The following is a 24,155-nucleotide window of genomic DNA, read 5'->3' on the forward strand; positions in this document are numbered from 1 at the left end:
TTTAAAAAAAAAAAAAAAAGTTCAAGTAAGAACGGGCTTGTGGCCTGAGGAAGAAAGGCTCTGTTGATGCAGTTATTTTTATTCTTGTTTTTCAATCTGTTATTAAAAATCTTTCCTGCTGAGCACTGCTGGATTTCTCCAATTGCTCTTTGTGATGTTTGGTGCATTTCAGGTTACCGTAACTTAAACAGTTTTTGGGTTTTGGGGAGAGTGGGTATTTGCGTTGCATTATTTCTTTCTTATTTGGAAAAAAAAACCCATTTGTTTTTGTTTCAATGGAGATTAATTAATTAAGGTTATCAATGGCCACAGGTCAAAGAATATGTTTATATAAAGAATGTGACACCTGTTAGCAAGAGCCTAAAATGTGGAAGTTTAAATGTGACATTAATCATTTTTATGTGCAGAGGAAGGAAAATAGATGAAACTTTACAAAAATGCATTTTTAGATTGAAAACATTAATTTTAAGGGTCAGTGCATTTCTACAGGCCGCTCTTTTTTTCTTACAATTTTAGATGATTTTTTTAACCCTATTTATCAAACAGTATTTATAGTTTCCTTTTTTTAAAAAATATAGTCATTTCTTTCTTTCTGACTTTGCACAGGCAACAACTTTCACCAGTTAAGAGACATCTTGGTGATGTTGATTGACATCAGGGCAACTTCAGAAGCTGGCAAGTAGGAAAATATTTTTAGGGGGCAAAAAGATTTGTGCCAGTGTTCCCTTCCTTGGGGAAAGACACTCCACCCAGAAATGAGGCCCTCTGCCCCATTTGGTGGGTCAGAACTAAGTACTGTCTCAACTTTTCTTTGGTGAATTGTTCCTGAGGTTTAAATCTTATGATTACTTGTCGTGGACTTTGCTTTTAACCCAAATTGTTCCTGATAGATTTTTTTTTTTCTCCTTCCTTCCTTAGAGCACATTTAAGGAATAATATATATAGTGACAATTGTCACACAAGGAAGAGTTTAGTCTTGAAGTCATTTGTGACTATAAAAAGCATTCCGCATATTTGGGGTATTGAAGTGTTCTCTGCTTAGAAATTTGACAGTTTTGATTTACTTGTTATGCTTCTCAGTTTTTCTTGCGAGAGTTACAGACTCTAGTTCAAATCATAGGCATTCCTCTTTTGCTCATGGCTCCTTTAAAGATTTGTTTGGAAAAACTTAAGGAACTTAATGTATATGTTGTTCACATCAGCATAGTGAAAGTTTCTTGGAGTAAATCTAGATTCATTTTATTTATTACAAAGTTTTCGAACATATATTTCATGTTATGGCTGCATCTGTTAATAAATTTTTATTTAATGAATATTGTTTGTTACTACAAAACTGAGGGAAAAGCAATCAAGTTTAGCAAGAAGGAAAGAAGGCAAAGGGAGGTGTTTGGAGTTGTATTCCCTTAATATCAGCAGATTGTTTACTGGTAAGTGGTGGGGAGGGGTTGGTGGGAGGCTTTGTGGAAGATGATACCAAAAAAAAAAAAAAAAAAAAAATCCATCAATTGCGCATATGCTCCCCTCCCCTTAAGGTTTACTTAAACAATATGTTTCGGTTTTGCCTCAAACCATTCTGCACTACTTCTGCTCCAAGAATCCACCACTATCTTGGTTCCTGAGAGGTTAAGGATGACATTTTCTGTCGTATAATGAACAGCGGTATTATTTGAACAAAGGTAACACATTTTGATTTGTGTAATTTTTTAGTAGCTAGTCATAGAATACCTATAATATGAGAGGAGTTCTAGCAGTGTAATTGCCTGCAAATGTTTGAAGTACTCACGATAGCTTTGCTATGTTTGAATTATTGCCATTATATGTGCATGCTATTATAGGTGTTTTATATACGAAATGTACATAGACAGATAATACTCAGACACATTTTGATGGTGGAATTTAGAATGCTAACTATTAATTCTGTACTTGAAACGTGAATCTTTTAAGGAGTTAACATGACCTACATTGTGAAGTCTAAAAGTTTGAAGTGAGTATGGAGTTTAAACATAATGAATCAATTGTTATCATAATACTTATATCTGCTCTGAATTTACTAAGGAATTTTTTTAAATGAAAAAAATTATAAATCAAAATGCCACCTTTCAGCGCATTTTAAGAAATGCTTCTGAGATCATTTTTTAAGTCTCATTTCTGTTGAGAGGAGCAGTTAAGGGACCGGACTGTTTGTGAGTATATCATTTTATGGGCTACCACTTTATAGTTTGCAATTCTATCATCTCAAAACGTTATGTGGAAATAATATGGAGCATGTAAAGACTCTGTACTATGACCCAATGCGTTTTTCCCTAGGGTGATGGATTCTGTGCGTCACCCAAATGTGATGCTATTTGCCAGGCTTGTAATACTGGTTTTGAGGGTTGCTCTATGTCCTATTTCATCAAGCAACACAATACAATAACTTTGGTATCTAAGGTAATTGACACAGTCAAAATAGGCTCTGGAAAATATTCCATATACTTTTAAGTAAGTCAGAAGTTAATGTACATATTAAATTTATTTAACATGAATAAGCAGATGATTTATTGTTAGCTATTTGTCTTCTATACTAGATAGTGTTAGAAGGAAATATATGAGTATTTACAGTTTATGTTCCATTTCTTTTTTTTTCTTTTTGAGGGGAGCATGGTTCTCTTGTTTGCATTAATAATAACCTTATCTGTTAACTACTTTGTATTCATGATAGTGAGTAGTATAGTATCATAAAAAATAGTAAGCATATTTATATTATCTACTGTATATGTCCCAAGCTTGAAAAAAGCATTAATATTATTAGTTATTAAATTGAGTATTATAGTAACCAGGAATGAATCCAGTACTGTATAAGACAATAGGTAAGACATCAACTGCTATTTAAACACTAAAAATACCTTAGCTGTAGAAAAAGAAAGATCAAAAGGATTTCAGAGCTGTTTTTACTTGTAGAATTTGGACAGAATGTATAAAGCTTACAAATCAATAAACATTAATAATATAACGTGCTTCCTGATTAGATTCTATAATACCATATGAATTGCTATTTCAGTTTCTCTATGTATCATACGGAAGATCAGGTACGTTTATAAATAGTGTAAAAATATATGGCAGAAGTTAGTTTGTGGAATCTAATTTCTCTATTACATGATACACTTCATGTACAAAGGGATCAAGCGTTACTAATCTAGTTTTAGCTTTTTCTCTCTGAGCTATGCACAAGTGCAACATATGAATTTGTGGCTTCATATTAACTAAGTGCGTACATGTACGTGCAGGATAGCTACAGTCTCACTTGCATAGAATGTTTTTACATTACAGGCACTACATGGAATTTTAACATATTACATATTTTTTGAAATGACTTTAGTCTTTGTAATGCCCATTTTAATTACTTAATGCATCCCAACACCTATTTGATGGTTAATTTAATTGTAATTTTGGTTCTGAAATGAGACCATGATAGACAAAACAAATTAAAAACCAAATTCTGCTTGTGCCTACTTTGTGATGTCATTATGTGCATATCATCTTTAGCTTTGCAAGATGTGGAAATAAGTACATCAGCCCATTTTCTCTCAATCCTATTAAGTAGCTGCTGAACATATAAAAGTTCCTAAAAGAAAGTTTTGCATTTGTTTTGCTTTGCTTTTGATGCCAAGTTAAGACAGGTCATATATATATTAATTTTAATCAAGGCCCCTATTACTAAATTTTCAATACATATTCATCTCTTTGTTGTATGATTAATAATTTTTTCTCAATTATTTTTTGATATACCTTTGAGAGCTTTTAAAATGATACGTTTTGCCTGTATTCGGCTGCTGAATTTTTGTATGAGTTATTATATTTAAATTATAAATTAAAAAATACGAATGATGTTAAGCTGTCTTTAAATTAATATTGGAAGTATACCTTTTTAGAAGATTCTTGCAAAATTTGCTCCTCAGTTCTGCAAACTTAGGGAAGTTTTAGAAAATAATTTATTTTCAAGTAGTTAGTGTAAGCAGTTACACATTCAAGGATTGAAAAATTTGAAACACTATTTTCTGTAACTTATAAACAAACACTAAGAGATGTTTCTCCTTTGTATTTATAATGCATTTGAATTACATTCTTTGGATGTATGATGTGGTAAATTACTGTAAGAAACCCACTGTCATCTAAACCTCAATTATAATAAACTATTTTACTCTATCCCATCACTGCTTAGTCTGTTTTAAAGTCCCGTTTTAAGAAAACTTGTGCTTTTGAAGGAATGCCCTGATTATTTATAACACATTTTACTTTTCTTTTTACTTTAATAAGCTTTAAGAAAGCTGTCAGTAAGTCGATTTTAGGTCATTGGTAAAAATAATAATATACACATTTTATGTGAAAATATGTGTACACGATCTTGCATCTTCACTGTGTCTAACATTCAGCTTTTTAGTGTTACACATATTTGTATTCAGTGTTACACATACTTGTGTACATTTAGTGTTACGCATATTTGTATTTAGTGTTACATGTATTTGTGTACATTTATGTATATCATGTACTTTTTACTCCCAGAATAATTCAGTATATCACTGTTAACACATAATTATGCACATACATGTTCTTCTCACTCTCTGAACAATTCAGTGTGTCCTTGGCAATACTAACATTTTAAAAATGAGAGCAATAATGATTAGAGCTGGAAAACTGGGGGTAGATATTAGTGTTAGCAGGTTTCCCTCCTTGTAATTTTTCCCATTTTCAGTTCCTTCTTTAAAAGAGACATGTATATATGTCTGAACAGAAGGGGGACTAGGATACTGTATAATCCATGATAACATAAGGAATGGTTGCTGCATATGGCTTTATTTATATATCTCTGATATAGAAAACTTTGACCCCTTTGCCTGTTGTACTTGGGAATTTTAGATAAACCCCATTGGGGTCACACTCATCAGTTCCGGCTTTGCGTGACAAAAAGCATTCTCTAGCTTCTGGTGCGCTACTGTGCTGTTTTCCTTCAGGAGTGGAAGGTCCTGTAAGTTCATTTGGCATTTGGAAGCACAACTAGATTTCTTCCTTTTTGAAAATCCTCTGAATGGTTTTCAGAAGAGTAAGCAGAGATCATAGGCTGCGTGATGTCGTTGATTTTAGGATGCTAAAGAAAATTATGCTGAGACCAAGCATGCTTCCTCTGGTTTATTCTGCCCTGCTTGATCATCACTTTTTTCTTTTTTTCAACCTCCTACCCCTCTTCCCTCCACACTGTTTGGGGTCTAATATTTTGGTTTCTGGAGTAAGGATTTACCTTCTCAGTGGAAAAATGTGTAAGCTGCAGGATTTTTACTTACCTTTCTTTATAACTTTTCCATTTTGGGGGCAGTGTCTAAGAAGAGGAAGAAGCTTATATACTTGATTTTATTTTATTTTATTGTTTGCTATTGAGTAGGAGTTTGCTATTCCATTTCTATGAGGAAATGCATTGCATGGAATTAAATAAAGTTGTGTAGTTTTGAAATAATTACAAGCACCACCTGTGACATAGTTCTGGCTTAAAAAAAAAAGTCAATTTTAGTTATGCAGTACTTCCACCAAACTCTCTATTCCAAGTTTATAAATATGAATTTGACCATTTGACCATGGATGATGCTTGAAAATCATGTTTTCAGGATTTAGGGCAGAAAGAATACTTAAAAGATTCTCACCATCATTATGTTTTAGATTCCCAAGAAGTAGAATGCCAAGTATCATGTTATCAACTCTTTGAGGTCTACAGTAAGGAGTTTACTTGTTTCTGGTAGCTTATAAATTCAATAACATCAGTCACAGGCTGCTTAACGTATTTATGCGTTGAGCTAGTGTAGTTCAATAAATGATTGTATTTCCATCAAGTTTAGGGAGTAACGCAAACTGGAATAGTAGCCATCTATTAAGGATAGTTCTGAGGTTTGGAATTTGTAACTGATTTTTAGGAGCTACGACAGGAATATCATAGCAGGTAGAAATACTCAGAGTGATCACCTTTTATGAAAGTTAGTTCTATCTTTCATGTCTAGGAAAATATAACTGTGAATGTTTGCTTTTTGTATGTTTTGTCTCCAAGCAGAGGAAACTGACAGTTTTATGTTTTAAGTGCCGAAAGTTGTTTTTGGCTAAGCGGTTCCAGAGTTAATCACTGGGATGTTAACTTGAATTTTGTCTTTAAAAGTTTTAGATTTTAAAACGAAATATGCTTCCATTATTTCCAAACTGACACCTTGTGTTCTGGATTAGTTTTTAGAGAAATGTTTCCCAAATTCTCTTGGATTGCTTGAAGTCTATTGATTTTGAAATAATTGGTTTAGTTTTTTCTTTTAAAGCTTATCAGAAAGTAGAGGAAGTACTTTATCTTTTTGGGGTTTTCTTATTCCAGAAACCTTGTTATTGCCTATAAAACGCAAATGAATTTTGCACTTATTTTGTATTATTTTCTCTTATGTTGTTTTTTCAGAAACGTTTTGATGCATCAGAAATTGAGACATCAGTGATTTCAGTTCTCCTGTCACACCTTTTCATGATAAGATATTTTGGTCATTTCTAAAGAGTAGTTAGAGCGAAATCCTTTCATAAGTCATTTTCACTTCAACAAAACAGTGATGTTAGAAAATTATATAGTATTTTTGTGGTTAGTTGGAAACTATGAATGATGTAAAATAATATGACATTTGATTGTTTCTCATTTAGACATGATGCATTTTATATCTCAAAATTTGATGGGAGGAAAAAGAAAAAAAAAAACTCACAACTTTTACCAGGTTTGAAACTAGCTTAAGATAGTTCTGTAGAATTCTCCAAAAGTGATAAAAAAATTTAAAATACTGCCCAGACACAGGGTTAAAATTAAGTCTGTATGTAGAGTGGAGACTTAATCTGACATATTTTAATGTAAAGACATTTTATAGTAAAGAAAGCTTTCTCTGGTTTTGTCGGCTGTTTTTGTTTTTCGACGCTTTGCTTGAGATGATCGGCATGCTTAAATTGTAATTATGTATAAAGACAAATAAGCTGCTACTGTAAACAAGTAACAGCTCTGCACATACATCTTCAATACTATTAGAAAACATATTCATTAGAGGAATAAATGCATTAGGCCCTAAGTAAATTTCAGATACCAAACTGCAAACTTAGTATCTCTAATACATTACCCATACTAGGCCCTGGAAAGTGGAATTGGTTCTGAGAGAGCTCATTATTTCTATTGCTAGTAGAATGTGTTTAACAATATTTTGGTGTCTCCACTGGTAGAAATGTGGACATTTCAACTAGCCACCCCCTTGTTTGGTTCCTGTGATGTCAGGCAAACGTTTTGCCAAAATGTTTGGTCCGATGTAATCACATCGGTGTTGTGTAATTAAGATAATGTGCTGATTTTGAATCTTGTTAACGTGTTATTTTGAAAGTGTAATTTAAAAAATTTGCCCATTTGGAATACAATAGAAGAGGCAGGATGATGTTTTTAGATTTAATTCGAAGCCTCTGTGTACAGATAAATTATGAAAAGTTCAATAGCTCTTTTCATCTTTTCCTAATGTGGGAGAATGTGGGGGTTTCTTTTCATAAACACCATTGTAAAAATAATTGATCAACTCTTTTTTTGGCAAAAGATCATGTACATATATATTAACTGACTTTCTGAACTAACAGAATGTACATTTTATTTCATTAGGTTACATTAATAAAACCATGCGCAAAAACATATAAACGGAAGGATAAATGAAATCACCTCTCTGAAGTCAGATGTAGGGTAAATGGTGTAGTCTCTGAGGTGACTCTCTTAGTTCTGTGATTTCACTGTAAGAGCTGGCCCCCATCTATTCTGCTTTGGACACATTGTGCCAAAGTGTACAATGTTCAGCTTCCCATAAAAGCCAAAAAATAAGGGTTTAGGCTTAAGAGTCTTCCAACATTCTGTTATGGAGAAATAGACCCTGGCCAAGGAAACACTTCTTTTCTCAATGGTGGAACTTTCTTCAGCTGGTCAGTCTAAAATCTGCCATTCAAGTTTGGTTTTACTTCTTTGTTTTTCTTGACTTCAGGTGTGTCAGAGTGACCACTGGGTCATGTTTTATTCTGAGTGACAGAAAGGACTTGAACTGCTGTCCATTCCAGCATGATCTTATTTTATAAACAAAAAAACTGAACATAAAGGTGCCTTCCCCCTACTTGGTTAAAGGACTGAACTAGAACTTGGGTGTGTTTACCATCCTCATTCATACGTCAAACACTAGATGATTTTGATGTTTGCTGAGGAAATCGCACTATTTAAGATTCATTAATCTTTACTTTTCCTTTTGCACATGGATATGAGAATAGAATTAAAATGTCATTTATTAGGATGCAGTGAGAAATGGATGATCATAATGAATCAGTTGATCCATTCACATGATTTCTTTATCAATACTTTAGATTGATGGGCATCAAATGTTTAGAAGCTGTCACAGAAAGTTAAAGAATTACTGCGAAAAATCTAGGCTCAATGCTTTGTTCAAACACCTTAGCAATAGAAATGTTGGATTCATTTAGATAAAATCTAATTGGTACTGAAAAACTGGTTATGAAAATGGTCATTAATAAGAAGCTAAGTTTGTATTACTCTTTTAGCTTAAAGCAGCCTTAACATTTATCTATATAGAGAGTAATATTTTTAAAAATAGTCCATTTGAATTAAGGATATTTTTTATCTTCCATGAAATGGATGTTTCTTTATTCATAATGCCATAGTTCCCTTGGCAGGTTGAAAAACTGTAGACAGCATCTGTGAGATTAGGCTTGAAATGTGCAATTAGTTATTAAAATCTGGCTGGAAAACCATAAGTGGTGTTTTACATAAACTCCTCAGGCATTTATAAAAAACTAATGAAAGAAAAATAAAAGAACCTCATTTATTTTAAATCTTTCCTTGTGAATCTGTCTTTTGAATGATTCAATTTCACGTTCAAATGTAGTGAAATAATTTTAAAATATACTTAATGCCTCTATTTTCTTTTAGAATTTCTCACACTTTCCATTTTAGCCATGCCTCCACCATACAACATGGATGCAATTTATGTTTATTGATTACAGTTAAGCTAATTTTAATCATTTACTTTGTTGGAGTGGAAATACAGGAATAATTCTCTGTCTTCTTAGACTTCTGAGGTATTTTACCTAAATCCCTTGTTTCTTATCTTCCACACCTAATAGTTATATTGTATAGTCCAAAGGGTGAATGCCCGCATAAGTGAAATTCACACATTACAACCCCAATGCTATTGTCATTTTCACCTCTGGATATTAAAGAATTGTGGTAAATATTTCTTTAAAATCATGCAGAGAGATGTTGAACCTAAGACAGCCCCAAGCTTTTTCAGAGCACAGCTCCAGAAATGTCTTTGAAATGCTGGAAGAGGTGGAGGAGGAGGAGGTGTGTCAGACCCTGGAAACGCCTGGGCTGGTCCAGTCTGTATTTGAACCCCGTTCAGTTCATCCTGAGTCGCAGGGTGAAGAAGACATTGTACTTTCATTTGCATGGGTTTTCCTCTCTGTCTCTTAGCCAGAAGGCAGCCTTGTCTTTTTTGTTTTTGTTTCTTTAATGTTTCTTTCAAGTGAAAAGCCTTTTTTATAAATAGCTTGTAAATAGTTATTCCTTTAAATGAAACAGTTTGCTGGTGGAAAATAATCTTACTCATTCCATCAGCTATAATCAATTAAATCAGAAAATTATAGAATGATCTTTAACATTAAAAGGCAATTTTAAAATGGGTTAAGGAACTATTTTGACTATTATGCTGATCATCCCACGTAAAATTTCTTTCTTGGTGTGGTGAGCGTACTATATGAAGAAAGGCTGAAAACTTCCATTATTATTACATAATCATCTAGTTTTTTTTCCTTCTCGTCCTGTGGCTATTAGCAAAGTTTATTTTTCACCCAGACTGTGAATTATAATTTGTCATTCATTGTATACCTTATAGAACCAGAGGAAACTCTATCAGTGCTTATGAGCCCTAGTTTTTCTTAATGATATTGTTAGTGTTATTTATTTTTTACATAATTCTCCCCCTGTATGTAAAATAGCTCGTTTTCTTCTTTGACTTTGAGAGATTGGAACCTTTTCATGTACTCTTGGCATTGCAGATCAAAATAAGGCAACAGAGCTCTTATTCTGGGCTTTGTTTATCAGAAAGCACTGTTTTTTGGTTGGTTTTTATAACAGGTGATATCCAGAAAAGGTTTAAATGAGTTGCTATATTTTAATGTTTATTTCCACCTCTTAAGGGATTTGCCTTCCTGATAAATCAGTATACACTTAACTGTATTGAAAATGCCCTGAATCACAACTATGCTAATGTAGTCACCTACTTTGGAAAACTCCTTTTCAGACATTCTTTAAACTATTTTATAATTGTTCTCATGAGGCATATTTGTGAACACAGACTATCGTGGATATTTTATAGAAGCTAGTTAAATACCATTATCTTCTGGTATTTGGATTATAATCCAATTGTAGACTGATTATGGACCATTCTTGGAATCTAGGAAAAGTCCAAATGCAATTCTGTAGCTTATACATGGCTAATGAAGCTGAGAGATAGATTAGGTTTTAAGCAAGGGATGGATTTTAGGTAACAACAAGTATTGAATATGGCTCCTTTGAAAATTTAGAACAAGACAAGGTAAAACAAAACAAACAGCTACTTTTTATTTATTTCCAGATGGATTTCAACTTGCAAGTGACATGGTAAAGTCAAAACGTTGCTTGTTGAGATTTATTAATTAGAATGCTTTTAAGTCAGATACGGAGTTTGTTCTGTTTCAGATAAAAGAGAAACCTACTCAGACATAAAAATAAAAATAACCTCAGAGTAGAGAAAATATTGAATGCCCGAATCTGGGTTTCATTTCATGTGAATCTCCATTTCTCAACTAAGCGATATCTGCCAAGGCTCCTCTGTTTGTTGACATTGCTGTATTGAAGTCGCCAGTAGCCTCATGGAAGCCAGGCCCCAATGGTCTTTCCATCTGACTGCATCTCTCAGATGAATTGGATGCTGCCAGCCATTCTCTTGAGTATCTCTTCTGGCTTGGCTTCCAGGCACTGCATCTCTGCCACACTGGTTCTAGTCTGTCATTGAATGTTCTCTTAATCTATGCAATTTTCTTGGAGGATTTTATGCTTTTAGCTTTTTATCCAAATGAAATAACTTCTGAGCCTTCACCTTTAGACCTAACTTGGTTCTGAGTTCCAATATGGAACTCAGCCTCCATGAGTACTTGCTTTTAAACTTGATTATCACCATTAACTTGGCATTCAGGACCCTTCAATTTGCCCCCAATTTACCAGTTCCATCTGTACTACATCATGTGTCTGTCCTTACTGTAGTGCTTTCTAGTCCTAGAACATTCTCACACTGACTTTTGTTCATATTCTTCCCTCTTTATGAAATGCCTTCTATGCAGCCGTTACTACAGGGATTCTGCCTGTTCCTCGGTATGTTCGCCTCTATATTCTTCTACCTCTACTCATTTAGGTTAAAACATCCTCACCTTGTGCTCCCATTTATGTGTGGCTTTAGCATAGCTCATACCAGAAGCTACTGGGCATCACGAACCTGAGGAGAGTGAGAGCATACCTAATTCATTTTTGTTCCCTTTACAAATGACTTGGATGCAGTAGTTCTCAAAAGTGTTGCATTAAGTAGGAACATAGGGGAAGAACACTTTGGCTGGCAACATACACTTTCAGGTACTGAGAAAGTTGTGAAATTGGTTTGTGAGGTTTCAGCAGAAAATAAATATTACCTGGTATTGCATAAGTTATATATGTTTCTTGATTTTTGCCCTAATGTATCACTCCTAAGGTAGGATACCACTGGTTGCAACGTAGTATGTTGTATTTTGCAGTGTGCTTTCAAATCCTGCCTTTTATCGATTAATGTCATTTAGCGAAGCAGAACAGTGCCAGTGAAACTAAGGCAAAGGGGAAGCCTGAATTCATTTGAAAAATATAGGAAAAAGAGAACACAAGCAGGCTTGTACTTTACTGATATTATATGTGAGACACTATGAACTCATCAGAGATGCAAGGTGATAAATGATGTGTCCTTAACTGAGGATAACAGCATTAGGCTCTAAGGTCATGAGTCAGAAATGTGCCTTTTTAACATCCATGTTTTGAATATTCTCAGGCCCAAAGGTTGTATTGTGATGTTTGAGGACAATGGCTTATGTCTTGGCTTCAGGATGAAAGTTACTTGTAAGTAGGTCCAATGCTTGCATGCTGAGGGGGCAAGGGTGATTTAGACTCAGGAGATGTACCATGAATATTGATGAGTAGGGTTAGGAGCTGAGCACAACCATAGGTAATGTTGCTTTAAGATGCCCAGGTTTATGGCAGCAAGAGGATATTGTATTCCTCTTTGCTCAAATATTTTTAATATTCATGTTTCCCTGAGTGATAGCCAATCAAGTGATAACTGAATAATAGCTGCTGAGACGTTTTTCATGTTGGAACAACAATGCCTCTGAGATTTCTTTGAATGTTTGATTTTGCTAATCATTTTAATTTCGTCTTAAAAGCCTGGGAACAATTTTGAGGTTTAAGAATTTCTTTTTTTTTTAACTTAAAAAATTATTTTATCTGAGAATTGGGAAGTCCCTTTGATTTAACATTTAACTCTGTTAAGCAGCTAAATATTACTTTAAACAGCTCTGGAAAATTAAGCCCTGCTATTATTGTGCATTCCCAAATCTGTATGGACGTGGGACAATGAAGGAGAAATCAAGGAGATCTATTTAATGAATTTCTTTGCTTCTAGGACAGTTCATTACTTGTAGGACTTGCACTTATCTATCCCTTCTTTAAAAACAAAACATTCCAAAGCTTCCTAGAAACCTTAGCTAACTGCATTATACCAACATGCTTTTCTGATGTCACCTTATGTCTATAAGCAACTTTACAAATCCTTTGAAAGAGATAGTTGGATTTTTAAAAGTAGTATCTGCTTTGATTTTGCAAATTAAGCGACAGTAGAAACAGTTTCACTGGATTTTTAAAAGTAATATCTGCTTGGATTTTGCAAATTAAGCGACACTAGAAACAGTTTCACTGTAGAGTACATGCTAGTTAATAAGTAGGGGTTTTTAAAATCCTCTGTACTTTTCCACAACTGAAAGGGTGCATACTTTTGGTTGAAAGTGAGTAGGCGAAATTTAGACCTGCTGTTCTGGTAGCCTTAGTGGCCATTTCATAATCCCTGATATGATTGTCCGGCTCTCCTGTTTGCTAAATGCAGAAATAGAGGAAGGAAATGGATGTTTGGCTCCATTAAAATGTTCCTTATCAGACTGTATGTAGGAGTGGATGCTGTTGAAGATGCCTCTATTGCCAGCTGCACAGCATGTGTGCTGGGCTAGTTTCCTGGCTGCTAAAGCTGCATGGTGCCCTTTAATGATGGGAAGGAGGACATTATTAAATGTGTTGGGCTTAGTGTTTTCACTTGTGAACATCAGGGAGCAGAGGGCATGCAAACTTTGCCCAAAGGCTGGACACGGTTTGCATAGAAATGAGCTGCGTGTAGTAATAACTGACTTGGTAGATGCGCAGCTAAGCACTGATTACTAAATAAAAGTGAGTGCAACCACAGGCCATAGGTGAGCTAGATTGGCCAGGGAAAGGCTGCGTTTCAAGAGGTTCGTCTTCCATTGGGGCCACCTTAAAATGCTGATCCTGGTTCATATTGGTTGAGCAGTCTGCTGTGTATTGTCTTCACTTGAGGTAGAAAGTGCTGTCATGTTCATTTTATAGAATGGAGAGAACTGGGTCTCAGGAAAGTATAATGAATTGCCTAGGCTACAACAGGTAGCAAGTAGCAGAGTCAGGATTTCAGTCCAGGCAGCCTGGCCCCAAGAGCTGAGGCTCCCTCTACTTTGTTTCTTATCTGGTGGGTGAACAAGATTTGAGTTGCTCTATCTTCCAAGTTAGTATTATAATAGTATTTCAAAGACTAGATGACTTTTTAATGTTAACACTGTTCCAATTTGCTTTCTCCTTAGGCCCTAATTCATTGTCAGAGAGATAAGGCCGTCACCTTTATATATGAGACGTTTAAACAAATGTTTTTAGTAATAATTCAGGAAACATCCAACCAGTATTCTTTCTGTAGCGATATCTGCAGTCTCTTGTTAAAAAAAGAACTCTATTAGTTTAAGTAACTGTCTCTTCTTGGCTCCATTACAGTAAAAAGTCTGTGATCAGCACCCTCTTGTAAGGGGAAGTTGCTGAATGACAGGGATGTGGTACTGTCCTGATAATCCTATGGCTTTGTATTTCTTAGTGTATTTATACTCCTGGGTAACCACCCCTGCTCCACATGGGGTCTTGACAGCTTTGAATCTGAGGTGGCTTATGTGTGTTACAAACACACACACACACAAAAGAAAGCGTGGTTAGAATTAGACTTAAAACAGTACTTGCATCAGTTATTATCCAGTGTGTCGGTTAGATTTTTAAGTAATTTATATTTTATGAAAGAGCTTTAAAGACTCAGTGTGCTTTAATGGATAGTGTAGCCAGAGAAATAAAAATGGTAGTAATAATAATGATAATAAAGGACATTTTCCTTAAAAAATTTTTCCTTTTATTTTTAAGAAGAAAAAAAAAATCAGAACTGCAGATCAGGAACAGAAATAGCGTTCCAGTTTCTTTTCACGGATTCTGGAGCAACTACGGTGAGAGTGAGTTGGCTGAGTCTGGGAAGGAGGCTGCTGTCTGCGGCCCTGCCTAGGCGGCAGCGGCGACACGACAGGAGCTGCGTGTGTGTCGCTGGCGTTCGCTCTCTCAGGAGCCCCGGGCCTGCGGCCGCCACCACGCGTGCTCGGCGCCCGGGCTGTGGGCGTGTTATCGCAGGAAGTCCTGCGGAAGCAGTTGTGTGCGCCGGTTCCCTCCGGTTACCTCGCTCATCCTCGACTGCTGCGCGGTGCCTGCAGCCTCCTTCTCCTCCTCCCTCTCCCAGCGCTGCCTGCCCTGCCAGCTGTGTGGAGGCCGCCTCCTGCCCGCCTTTCCCCACTCCTCTGCCCTGTGGCGTCGCATCCCCTGGCCAGCCTGCCCTTCTCCCCACTTCCCAACTTGGCTTCCTCTCTCCATAAACTCTCTTCCCTCTTGTCTTCTCTTTTGCTTCCTCTTTGCTGCCGCCCCTCCTTTATTTGACGCTCTAGTTTCCTCTTGCCAGATCCCAAATTGGGTTCATCAGCAGTTACTCATCCTTAAATCTTATTATTCACCTGTGATCATTGGGTGAACTGTAAGAGGCATGAGATTAATGCAAAAAAGAGAGTTCCTTACTGTGGGAGGAGATCTCTGGCTATCAAAAAGTCATGTTTTTTTTTTTTTAAGTCACATATTAAAATTAAGCACTAATGTAAATACGAAAAAATTTAAAATGATGGCTTAGATTATTAATGAATCCAGGAATAAGGCAAAGAAGGACAGTCTGAAAAAATAACCTCAAATGAATATAACAAAATTGCCCATTTTTTATTGAGATAACTAAAACTGAGATAAAGTACTATTTTTTAATTAATGAAAATGTATTATTAGTCTTTAAATTAGTCATGTACTTTCTCATACAGAGTTTTCAAGGAGCTGCTTAAAGTGTTTCTGATACTTTGAAGTATGTTTACTTACATAAACATTCTTGAGTAGATGGAAGTGTGTGTCTCATGCATTCTCAATCAGAAACTATAAAGAAAGTCATATTCAGTAAATCAAAATTTACCTTATAATGTAATAGTTTTACAAACACATGAAGCCTTTTGGAGTGGCTAAGGCTATGTATGTATATAAGGCTACTATATTTTTAGCATTCTGGGAACTGAGGCCTTTGTATTTTTCTTAAATTATGAACTTTTAAGACAGTTGCTATACGTGGATCCCTATCAAGTTTTTTCCTTCTTTACATCATCAGGCTTCTTTTTAAATTAATTCTTGTTAAGGGCATGCTTTTTATACCCTCTGTATTAATTTCCTTTTCTAGAAGTCTATATTAGTAAGACCATATCATGAAAATTAGTATTTTAGTAGAGCTATTCTGAAATTTTCCACAAGAGATATTTTGCAATAACTGAGCTATATTGTTTCATAGAATTTGTATCCAACTGCTTCATTTTTGCCTTGAGATTTCCAGTGTGCCTAATATTAGGTAAAGAAAATAGTTGATATATAACTGGATGTGAGGTGGCCATTTTAACTTGTAGGTGACAGGATTTATCTCTGGACCCCTTCATTAACTTTAAAATATATATATATTTTTTAAATGAGGAAGTTTAGATTCTTCTTTTTAATTTGTAACACTTCAGCTTCTAGCATTGCTTTCTGTAGGGGAGAGTTTTTCAGTTGACAACATGAGTTGATTTCATAAGTTATAGTATTTAAAACTAGAGATGCTTTATTACAAAGAAATCCCTTTAATGTATGATTTAGTACGCAACTCTTTTTAAAGTAATGTGTTTAAAAGAAAACCATGACCTCATGATAAAAATAATACTAAACCAATTATTAATAACTACAGTTTTCCATCAAACGTCTAAGCTAAATAATTACATTATTAGAAGAAAGGTACTGAAAGCACAGCACCAGAAACTGTGCTTTAATATTCAAATAATTAAGACTTTAGGTCCACCATATATTTTCTCATGGCTGGAGGAGCCAGTCTTAGAGTATGGGGCATACTTATTATTTCAGTTGTCATAAATGTGGATCACAGTATTTTCTAAACTTTTGTTTTATTTTGCATTTTCGATAACGAGCACTTTGACCTCTTTTGAGTTTATTTGTTCTCCAGAAATGCACAATACAAATTAAAAGAAAGTTCAGTCATCACAGTGCCTTTTGGGACACGCGACTGTCTGGAATAGACTCATGTCCAGCTATGGTTAGAAGTCCCATAGGTTGTAGCTATGTTTTCCTTTTTGTGATGTGGCTCTGTTGGAATAAAACCAGTCTTAAAGTAATTCTGTAATTTCTCTAGAGTGCAGTCTTCTCACCCATAGGCTGGGCACAGGTTTTGGGAGAAGAATCAGTTTAGATAAGATATGTAAAACAGGTTTGGTGAATGTCAAACGACTGAATATTTATTTCTATAAATAATGATAATGATTGTTCTGTTTCTAATCTTTGTAATTTCTGTATATCATTAACTATGGGAGTGCTTAGACTATTCAAAATAGTATTTCTAAGGCCTTATTTTTAATTTTAACAATTATATTTAGGATATTTATGGAGGGGAACAAACTGAGCATTCTAGCCATCAGCTATTGTAGAAAAGAGTGGCATTATATTATCCCAAAAGGTTAGCTCAGTGTCAGACCTTGGTAGAATACATGCCTTAAATTCAAAAGCTCTGTTACGTTTGAATTTCACTTCTATAAGCTTTGGTATTCAGTAGTGCCGAGTTCAAGGTCTAAATTGGAAACACTTGCAAGAAGTATTTTTGCATTTTTTTTCACATTGTACATCTTTGCCTTAATGACCTTTTATGGGCCGTTAATGATATGTGCCATCTTTTTCTTTAATATTTGTATTGGCACCTAATTTTAATATGGGATTAAGAAATACGACATTTTGATATCAAGAGATTTCCTCTTATAGTAACTTTTTTGCGTTAATTTTATGACATTTTTCGTCTTCTCCAAAATGAGCACACAGTTCCAACTAAAACTAATGACTGTCTTATTTTTCAATAGGTTGTTTTAATTTTGAATATATCAGGACCTTTCTTGAGGAGTAGTATTTTAGAGATAATGTTTTGTGGTTCTCACTGGATATTTTAGAAGTTTTATTTTGATTACGTGGGATATGTCCTACATGATCATAAGCACTTCGTTAATAAAAATGGTTTGTTATTATTGAGATCACCCAGTTTTTCAGCAGGAGAATAATAAATAGAAGTTGTGTGATTCCATAGCCACTGTAGGGTGTACTCTATAGCAGAGTGATTCTGAGTTGTAACCACATATCCTAAATTTCAAGCTAAGTGTGTGTATGTCTGTGTGTATATATACATATATACATATGCAAGCATTCCTCGTTTCATTACACTTTAATTTATTACACTCCGTAGATGTTACCTTTTTTATAAATAAAGGTTTGTGGCAACCCTGTGTCAGGCAAATCTGTCATCACCGTTTTTTCAAAAATATGTGTTTACCTTATGTCTCTTTTGTCACATTTGGAAAATTCGTGCTATATTTCAGACCTTTTCATTGTTATTATATTATATCTGATATGGTGGTCTGTGATCTTTGATGTCACTATTGTAATTGTTTTGGGGAGCCATGAATGGTGCCCACGTAAGATGGCAAACTTAATTGATAAATGTGTTTGTTTTCAGTGCTCCACTGTCTGGCTGTTCTTTTGTCTCTCTGGGGCTCGTTGGTCCTCCCTATTCCATGAGACAATGATTTTGAAATTCAACCTATTAATAACCATACAGTGGCCTCTAAGTGTTCAAGTGAAAAGAAGGGTTTCATGTCTGTCACTTTAAATCGAAAGCTAGAAATGATTAAGCTTAGTGAGGAAGGCATGCTGAAAAGGAGAGAAGCCAAAAACTAGGCCTCTTGTGCCACATGGCCAGGTTATGAATGCAAAGAAAAAGTGCTTGAAGGAAATTATAAATGCCACTCTGTTGAGCACACACGTGATAAGAAAGCAAAAACAGCCTTATTGCTGATACGGAGAAAGTTTTAGTGGTTAGAGAGAAGATGAAGCCAGCCATGACGTTCCCTTCGGGCACAGGCTAATCCAGAGCAAGGCCGTCTGTTTGATTCGGTGAAAGCTGAGAGAGATAAAGAAGTTGCAGAAGAAAAGTTTGAAGCCAGCAGAGGTTGGTTCATGGGTTTTAAAGAGATATGTCATATCCATAACATAAAAGTACAAGGTGAAGCAGCAAGTGATGATGAAGAAGCTGTAGCACATTATCCAGAAGATCTAGTTAAGATCAATGATAAAGGTGGCTACACTAAACAACAGATTTTCAGTGGAGACAAAACAGTTTTCTGTTGGAAGAAGATGCCATCTAGGGGTTTCATAGCTAGAGGGGAATAGGAAATGCCTGGATTGAAAACTTCAAAGGACAGGCTGACTAGTTAGGGGCTAATGCAGCTGATGACTTAAAGTAGAATCCGTTGCTGATTTAGCATTCCAAAGATTCTGGAACCCTTAGTCATTATGGTAAATCTACTCTGTGGGGCTGTGCTCTATAAAAGGAACAACAAAGCCTGAAGGATAGCACATTTGTTTACATTATGGTTTACTGAATATTTGAAGTGCACTTTTGAGACCTACTACTTGGAAAAAGATTCTTTTAAAAGTATTACTGCTCACTGACAGTGCACACAGTCACTCCAGAAGCTCTGATGGAGATGTACAAAGAGATGAATGTTCATGTTCATGCTTGCTAACACAGCATCCCTTCTGCAGTCCTTGGATCAAGGAGAAATTTCAAAATTCAAGTCATTATTTAGGACATACATTTCATGAAGCTATAACTGCCACAGTGATTCCTCTGGTGGATCTGGACAAAGTGAGTTGAAAACTTTCTGGAAAGGATACATCATTCAAGATATCATTAAGAACATTCGTGATTCATGGGAGGGTGTCAAAACATCAGCATTAGCAAAAGTTTGGAAGAAGTTGATTCCAACTCTCATGGATGACTTGGAAGGCTTCAAGACATTAGTGGAGGAATAAAGTGCAGATGTGGTAGAAATAGCAAGAGAACTAGAATTAGAAGTGGAGCCTGAAGATATGACTGAATTACTGCCATCTCCTGATAAAACTGGAATGGATGAGGTGTTGCTTTTTCTTAAAGATGAGCAAAGAAAGTGGTTTCTTGAGATGGAAGCTACTCCTGGTTGGGATGCTGTGAGCATTGTCAAAATGACAAAGGATTTAGAATATTCCATCAACTTAGTTGATAAAGCAGCAGCAGTGTTGGAGATGACTGACTCCAATTTTGAAAGAAGTTCTACCGTGGGTAAAATGCTGTCAAATGGCATTGCATGCTACAAACAAATCATTCATGACAAGAAGAGTCAGTTGATGTGGGAAGCTTCATTGTTGCCTTATTTTAAGAAATTGTCATAGACACCCCCACCTTCAGCAAAGACCTCCACTGAGCAGCCATCAACGATGAGGCAAGACCAGCAAAAAGATTACAAATTGCTCAAGACTCAGATGATTGTTAGTATTTTTTAGCATTAAAGAATGTTTTTAACTAAGTGCATGTTTTAGACATAATACTATCTCCTACTTAATAGACCACTGTATAATGTAAATGTAGCTTTAATATGTACTGGGAAACCAAAATATTCATGTGATTTGCTTTATTGCAATATTAACTTTATTGTAGTGGTCTGGAACTGAATCTATAGTATCTCGGAGGTGTGCCTGTATATATATATATATATATTTTTTTTTCACGAAGTAAGCATGCTTTCAATATCAGAGATAAAAACGTTAACGAAATATGTCTTTTTAGGGAATAATAAAAATGATTAAAATTACTAATGTTTTTGCTGGGGTTAGGTTATCAAAGCATTTTTTTTAACACTGACACAGTCATTCATATTTTCTAGGAGAAATTACCATGCACCTTTGGAGTTATTTTTTATTTGATAGAAAAGATTTCCCTAACTGAGAGTACTAATTCTAAATTTTTGTTGACAGGTGCTGCTATTGAATTGTATTTGGATTATAAAATTCACAAGTTTCATAACTGGAAGCTTACAGAGTGCATTGATGAGATGATTAGAATTACTCTTTTGGTTATGTAAGTTTTTAAATAATGGAAGAAGTTCTAGAAATCATACAAAAATTTCCAAAATAAGACTTTCAGAGGGTGTGAATGATAGTGATTTTCTGTCATTTTTGTCATTTAAACACAGTTCTCTATTATTTTTTTGCTCAGCAATAAATGAGTCAATAGGTCCATCTGTATGTTTCTGTTTGTATTCATATCGTACATATGACTATGTATGTATATAGTGTTTTTAATAAGTGAATGTGTGTGTGTATATATATATATATATATATGTTTTCTTTTTATTTATTTGTTTTTGAGACAGGGTCTTGCTGTGTTGCCCAGGCTGGTGTACTGTGGTGCGATCATAGCTCACTGTAGCCTTGAACTCTTGGGCTCAAGGGCTCTTCCAGCCTCAGCCTCCTAAAGAGCTGGGACTACAGTCACAAGCCATCATGCCTGGCTAATTTTCTAATTTTTTGTAAAGAGGGAGTCTTGCTATATTTTCTAGGCTGGTCCTGAACTCCTGGCCTCAAGGAATTCTTCCCATCTCAGTCCCCCAAAGTGCTGGGATTACACATATATTGTAGACTTTGGAAATTAGGAAAACTGAAAATGGAGTTTTGTTTTGTTTTTGAGACGGAGTCTCACTCTATTGCTCAGGCTGGAGTGCAGTGGTGCAATCTAGGCTCACTGCAACCCCTGCCTCCCAGGTTCAAGTGATTCTCCTGCCTCAGCCTCCCTAGTACCTGAGACTACAGGCATACGCCATCATGCTCAGCTAATTTTTTGTATTTTTAGTAGAGATGGGGTTTCACCATGTTGGCCAGGGTGGCCTCGAACTCCTGACCTCAGGTGATCTACCCACTCTGGCCTCCCAAATGAAAATGGAGTTTTCATTTCCATGTCACAGTTGTTTTTCAATATAGATCTTCAGTGACGGGAAGCCATTGCTATAGGCTGGTAATTTGATAACCCATTTTGAAATGTATTTATTGAGCTCATTGTAATTCAGTGTGCCTCTGGTGAAAGGCGTGGGATGGTATAGATTGAAAGAATAATTTGTGGCTGTTCCTTACAGAGACCCTGCTGCCCCTTTTTGGACAGTCATCTTTTAACCTGGCACCCACTAGTGTATTTGCTAAAACGGAGTATTCCAAAATTTAAATGATGTCACATTTGAAAGCAATGCCAAGAAACAATGCGGCAGTTTCTAAATTTTGTGAAGCTAAAATCCCTGGTTACAAGAAAGAGTGCATGTCACAGATGAGTAGTTAGTAATGACTTCAGTTTAGCAGGAAAAGAGCAATTCCCATATGCTGATTCTAGTCTCATAACAAAGAATGTTATAGAAAGATTGCACAGTATTTAACAAGCTGTGAGTTAATGTGACAGTGTCGGTGTATCTAGTTCCAGAAGGATAATCACTTTACCATATTTCTTCAAAAATATTTTAAGTTATATTCCAAAACAGAAAACTTGATACATATGAATCCAGACTGTTCCCTGCAACACCTCCCCACCCCCAAGTTAGGTAGTAAAATCAGGTTTAAGCAATTGAATTGCTTCCGACATGCTGGCTCCTAAATACCTGAATAAATGTAGAAGTTCTGTTGTCAGACTCTGAACCTCAGAGGCTTCCCTGTTATATAAGGGAGGGTGGGTATAAATGAGAGTGTTGCATCTTGAACTGTAATTATCCAAAACTTAGTTTTTAATACGTGAATTTACCTCTAACCAATAGCCTTTCCTAATTTGAACATAGACTACGTCCTTCAACACTTACGGAAACCTTAGGAGTTGAGAAAATGAGGTAAAGTTGTATTGCTTTCAGTCCTTTGGAACACATACTCATACTGTAGGTATGTTAGTTACCAGCAATTCATTTCCAGGGTTTTTCCCAAAGACCTACTGTTTTATGCGTGTTCATATTAGCACTATGATTTGCTTATTCCTGTGAACATGAACAACAATGACAGATAGCACTTTTGAACAGTAGACCTGTGTCTTTTAAAAGCTTAAAACTCCATGCTCATCATTTTGTAGCAGCAAAGATTCCTAAAGGCAGGCATGGGGAGGCATTGTAGAATAGGGAGAGGATGTTATTTCCTTCAGTGATTTAAGGAAATGCATGTTTTCCATCATGAAAGAAAAGATAATCGTTATCAAATTCAGAGGATATTGTTTTATCATTCCCATAATGAACTTGTATCTCTTTTACCAATTAACATATAGATGGGTATTAGGAGAAACCAGATTCAGGTAGAAAGAGGTACATAAAATTAATAATCCTTCACGAGGAATTTCTGCAAAATGCCTTTTATAGAGTTTTTTTTCTTGGAAATTTTTGAAATTATCAAGTATAAAGTTGATGCTTAAATTATGTTTTAATGTTTCTTAAGACTTTCTCTGGATTCAGATTATGGAATTAAGGTGTTTTGATACTGTGAAAGTATGTGTTGCTAATACTGTAACATACTGTACATTTACTATACTGTCAATAATATATGTAACTACTACCGAGTATTGACTACTTTAAGAAGTTAAGGTCTCTCAGTTTGTCAAAAGAGACATTAGTCTTATATCGAGTGTCCTCATGAAGTGACATAAGCAGGCAACCGACATTCTACTACCACTTTTTGACTATTTATTTATTTATTTATTTATTTATTTATTTATTTATTTATTTATTTTTGAGATGGGGTCTTACTCTGTTGCCCAAGCTGGAGTGCAGTGGCACTATCTCAGCTCACTGCAACCTCTGCCTCCCAGGCTCAAGCAATCCTCCTGTCTCAGCTTCTGGAGTACCTGGAACTACAGGCATGTGCCACCATGCCCGGCTAATTTTGTTTTGTAGAGATTGAGTTTCACCATGTTACCCAGGCTGGTCTCCAACTCCTGGACTCAAGTGGTCCACCGACTTAGCCTTCCAAAGTGCTGGGATTATAGACGTGAACCACCACGCCCGGCCACTGTTTGATTTATACTGTATTTTTAGTGTACAAGCTGTTTAAGAGAAACATTGATCTTAAAACATAAGAGTCAGTGACTTTGAAAAGTGAAAACAAGGAAAATCTGGTCAAATTTCCTTTTATCCTTCCACCCAAAATTGTTTGGCTGCCTGCATTTTGTAATCATATAATGATTGACTGCTGGACATTGTGGCTCATGCCTGTAATCCCAGCACTCTGGAAGGCCAAGGTGGCAGGATGGCTTGAGCCTAAGAGTTTGAGACCAGCCTAAGCAACACAGGGAGACCTCATCTCTACAACAATATATAAAATTCAATTAACCCGGAATGGTAGTACATGCCTATTGTCCCAGATACTTGGGAGGCTGAAACAGGAGAATTGCTTGAGTCTGGAAGGTCAA

At 35.6% G+C, this 24,155-nt stretch overlaps 1 protein-coding gene across 3 annotated transcripts in view; it reads left to right on the forward strand.

Annotated features, from left to right (window-relative positions):
* TRPS1 (transcriptional repressor GATA binding 1) overlaps window positions 1-24,155 on the forward strand; it is a 262,329-nt gene that overhangs the window by 5,691 nt on the left and 232,483 nt on the right. For 2 of the 3 annotated variants that reach the window (XM_017868849.1, XM_017868851.1), the window contains exon 1: window positions 13,684-13,762. The exons of the other annotated variant lie outside the window; for it this stretch is intronic. The gene's annotated coding sequence lies outside the window, so the exon portion shown is untranslated. Of the gene's footprint in view, window positions 1-13,683; window positions 13,763-24,155 lie in introns of those variants that run through there. 3 annotated transcript variants of the gene reach the window in all.

Source organism: Rhinopithecus bieti, unplaced genomic scaffold (assembly GCF_001698545.2).
Source record: "Rhinopithecus bieti isolate Rb0 unplaced genomic scaffold, ASM169854v2 scaffold_4480, whole genome shotgun sequence".
In the NCBI taxonomy this organism is placed as follows: Eukaryota; Metazoa; Chordata; class Mammalia; order Primates; family Cercopithecidae; genus Rhinopithecus; species Rhinopithecus bieti.